This window comes from Orcinus orca, chromosome 4 (genome assembly GCF_937001465.1).
Source record: "Orcinus orca chromosome 4, mOrcOrc1.1, whole genome shotgun sequence".
Classification (NCBI taxonomy): domain Eukaryota; kingdom Metazoa; phylum Chordata; class Mammalia; order Artiodactyla; family Delphinidae; genus Orcinus; species Orcinus orca.
Window position 1 is genome coordinate 109,350,425 of NC_064562.1, and position 5,066 is coordinate 109,355,490.

Below are 5,066 nucleotides of genomic sequence, written 5' to 3' on the forward strand. Positions count from 1 at the left end.
ATTGGCGGTTATAGGTTCACCCACAGATGATCTTGTTGATGGCCCTACATACAATGAAAATACCTGGGATAATGATGCAGGAATTGATCAGAACATTCTCCAGAGCAGAGCAACCTAAAATAAAATGACATCCTAACAACTAAAAAAAAATATTATACTATCTGCTCAATAATACTAGATACTGACAATTTCAAAGGAATTACCAAAACAGAAGACATTAAATCCAGTTTGTTGTCCACAATTTCTAACAGTTGGTCATCATCTTAAGGTCCCCAAAAGAAGGCTCTCTGGCTTTAAAGATACAAATATAAAATGCTGGAGTTCGTTGAAATATATTATGCATTAGTATGTTAATGCGTTCTAGATATGTGTTTGGCACATACTGCACTATAATGAAGATGAATTATCTTGTATTTTATGTTCCTTTTGCTTAAACGGATCCCATTACAAGTTTCACAAAGCATGCTAATAAATTCTTTGCATTCACCTAAGTCCATTAATGAAGTTGAGCTGTTTATATTACATGGCAGTACTGTGACTGAGTTCAACTACCTCACTGAAAGAAAATAGCATTGAAGAGGAAATTAAGAGTTCACTAGTGCAAAATTATAAGAACTTACTATGAACCCGGCACTATTAATTCACTCATTTTTTCCTTAAACACTCACAGGAGATATTAACATTATTCCAGTTTATCTCCTCCCTCCCAAAACTAAAGCACAGAGAAGTTTGTAACTGTCAAGGTCACAGAGCTTATAACTGGTAAACCTGAGCTTGAAACACAGGCTCTCTGGCTCTAGAACCTGTTCTTTAAATCACTCAGACTCCATACCTTCCCCCTCTAAAATTTCTCAAGGTCTTCTTCCTGGGGAGACTGAAAAATTCAATCACTCCTTCCATCAACATAAAATAAGAGCTAAAATATTAAATGTTGACTTGATGCATTAATAAATAATGCATGAACATTCAATTATATCATCTGTCACCACCAAATTTCACTGCAATGACATTCTGCTCCTCCCTACTCAACCAGCCCATCAGCCTCATTCGGACTTCATTTTGTAGCCCATTCTGTTCTAAACACAGTGGTTCATCATTTCAGCACTACCCTCACTAGCACTGTAGAGTGTCACCCCTCAAACTCCCATTGGAATAATAAATCCAGAGTTCATAGACCCTTTTTCCTGCAGGAGAACCTCTCACAGGGCAGCTTCGTGAGTGGATGACTTATACAGGTGCACCAGGCACCATATTCAGAAGGGCTCCCTGCTTGGTTTAATGCTCTGCTGTCACTGTCTTGAAATTCTTAATAATTTTTGAACAAGGTGCTTGCATTTTCATTTTGCACTGCACCCCACAAATTATACTGCCAGTGCTGAGCTCACATAAACTCATTCTAATTTCAAAGCAACCTTCTCTTGACTGATTTGTGCAATGAGTTATTTAATTATATTTGGAAGGAAATATTATAAAGAAAAAGAAGAGTACTATGGGAATGTGTAGTCTGAGAAGTTAGGGAAGCTTTCTTAAGAGGGTCAGATTTCTTCTGGGTTCTGAAGGATGAGTGGATACTAAGGAGTCCAAGAGCTGGGAGAAGCACATTCCAGGCAGAGCCTTGAAGCATGAAGCACATGGTGGGTTAGTGGGACTAAACATAGGGCATTTAGCACAGTGGAGTCAGGAACAGGTGAGGCTACTGAGGAAAGCAGGCAAGATCATGAAGGGACTGTGCATCATGTTAAGAATTTTGATCTTCATCCCAAAGAGCAATGGGAGCTCACTGTAGCAGTTAAATCAAGAGAGTGACAGGATCCAATTTTTACTTAACAAGGTCACACCAAGACCTCACATCTTTACACTTCAAGTTACTCCTCATCATGCATTGACATTTACCAGATCTGCAGTTTCTTTTTTCACAATTCTCCAGCTCCAAATGGCACCTTTTTACATTTAGCAGATGACTTCATCTACTATTTCTAAGAAAGCTGAAGCTTCCCCACTTCAATATATCTTCATCGCCTCTGCCCTTATCACCACAGGATCCTCGTAACTTTAAGATGGTTTCGGGTTTACTCATGCTTACCTCCTCCCCTCCTGTCCCAGAAGAAGATGTATCCTTCATCTCTTCACAGGCTAACCTTTCCAACTATAGTCTTTTTTTTTAATTGAAGTATAGTTGATTTACAATATTATAGTAGTTTCAGGTGTACTGCATAGTAATTCAGTATCTTTACAGATTATACTCTATTAAAAGTTATTACAAGATAATGTTTATAATTCCCTGTGCTGTATCCTTGTTGCTTATCTGTTTTATACATAGTAGCTTGTATCTCTTAATCCCATACTCCTAACTTGCTCCTCCCCACTTCCCTCTCCCAACTGGTAACCGCTAGTTGGTTTTCTGTATCTGTGAGTCTGTTTCTGTTTTGCTATATAGTTTCATTTGTTTTATTTTTAAGATTCCACATATAAGTGAATCATACAGCATTTGTCTTTCTCTGTCTTACTTATTTCACTAAGCATAATATTTTCTAGGTCCATACATGATGCTGCAAATAGCAGATTTTAATTTTCTTATTACTGAGTAATATCCCATTGTGTATGTATACATCTTTATCTACTCATCCGCTCATGAACTGTTAAGTTGTTTCCATATATTGGTTATTGTACATAGTGCTGCTATGAACATTGGGGTGCATGTATCTCTCCAAATCAGTTGTTTTCTTTTTTTTCCAGTTATATTACCAGGAGTGGATTTACTGGGTCATATAGCAGTTCTATTTTTAGTTTTGTGAGGAACTTCCATATGTTTTCCTCAGTGGTTGCACCAATGTCCATTCCCACCAACAGTGCACAGAGGTTCCCTTTTCTCCACACCCTCAGCAACATATTTTATTTGTAGACATTTTGATTATAGCCATTATGACAGGTACGAGGTTTAATTTGCATTTCTCTAATAATTAGTGATGTTGAGCACATTTTCATGTGCCTGTTAGCCATCTGTATGTCTTTGGAAAAATGTCTATTCAGGTCTTTTGCACATTTTTTGACTGGGTTGTTTTTGATATCGAGTTGTATGAGCTGTTTATATTTTTATATTAACCCATTTTCAGTCATATCATTTGCAAATATTTTCTCCCATTCATATGCTGTCTTTTCATTTTGTCAATGGTTTCGTTTGCTGTGCAAAGTCTATTAAGTCTAATTAAGTCCTATTTGTTCACTTAGGCTTTTATTTCTTTTGCTTTAGGAGACAGATACAAAACAATATTGCTCTGATTTATGTTAAAGAGTGTTCTGCTATGTTTTCCTCTAAGAGTCTTCTGGTTTCAGGACTTACATTTAGACTTTTAATCCTTTTTGAGTTTATTTTTGTATATTGTGTTAGAGAATGTTCTAATTTTATTCTTTTACATATAGCTGTCCAGTTTTCACAGCACCACTTATTGAAGAGACTGTCTTTTCTCCACTGTATATTCTTGCCTCCTTTGTCATAGATTAATTGACCATAAGTGTGTGGGTTTATTTCTGGGCTATCTATTCTGTTCCATTGATCTGTGTGTCTTTTTCTGTGCCAGTATCATGCTGTTTTTGTTACTGTAACTTTGTAACACAGTCTGAAGTCTGGGAGGATGATACCTCCAGACTTGTTCTTTTTTCTCAAGATTGCTTTGGTAGTTCAGGGTCTTTTTTGGTTCCATATGAATTTTAGAATTATTTCTAATTCTAGTTCTTTGAAGAAAGTCATGGATATTTTGATAGGGATTGCATTAAATCTGTAGATTGCTTTGGGTAGTATGGCAATTTCAACACTATGAATTCTTCCAATCCAAGAGCATGGCATTTCTTTCCATTTCTTTGTATCATCTTCAATGTCCTTCATCAATGTTTTATAGTTTTCAAAGGATACATCTTTCACCTCCTTGGTTAAGTTTATTCCTAAGTATTTTATTCTTTTTGATGTGATTTTAAAAGGGATTTTTTTCTTACTTTCTCCTTCTGATAGTTCATTATTAGTATATACAAGAGCAATAGATTTCTATATATTAATCTTGTAACCTGCAGCTTTGCTGAATTCGTTTATTAGTTCTAATAGTTTTGGAGTGGAGAGTTTATGGTTTTCTGTATAAAGTATCATGTCATTTGCAAGTAGTGACAGTTTTCCTTCTTTGCTTCCAGTTTGGGTGCCTTTTATTTCTTCGTCTTGTTTGATTGCTGTGGCTAGGACTTCCAACACTGTATTAAATAGAGGTGGTGAGAGTGGGCATCCTTGTCTTTCTCCTGAATTTAGAGGAAAGACTTTCAGCTTTTCACTGTTGAGTGTGATGATAGCTGTTGGTTTGTCATAAACAGCCTTTATCACATTGAGTTATGTTACCTCTATGCCCACTTTGATGATAGTTTTCATCATAAATGGATGCTGAATTTTGTTAAATGCTTTTTCTGAGTCTATTGAGATGATCATGTGGTTTTTATCCTTCTTTTTGTTAATCTGGTATAGCACATTGATTGATTTGTGAATATTGAGCCATCCTTGCATCCCTGGAATAAATCGAACTTAATCAATGTGTATGATCTTTTTTTTTTTTTTGCGGTACGCGGGCCTCTCACTGCTGTGGCCTCTCCCATTGCGGAGCACAGGCTCCGGATGCGCAGGCTTAGCGGCCATGGCTCACGGGCCCAGCTGCTCCGTGGCATGTGGGATCCTCCCAGACCGGGGCACGAACCCGTGTCCCCTGCATCGGCAGGCGGACTCTCAACCACTGCGCCACCAGGGAAGCCCTGTATGATCTTTTTTATATATTGTTGGGTATGGTTTGCTAACATTTTGTTGAGGGTTTTTACATCTATACTCATCAAAGATACTGGCCAATAATTTTCTCTTTTTTAGTGTCTTTGTTTGGTTTTGAATGAATTTGGGAGTGTTCTATCCTCTTCATTATTTTGGAATAGTTTGAGAAGAATAGGTAGTAGCTTTTCTTTATATGCTTGGTAGAATTCCCCTGTGAAGCCATCCAGCCCTGGACTTTTGCTTGCTGGGAATTTTTAAATTACAAATTCAATTT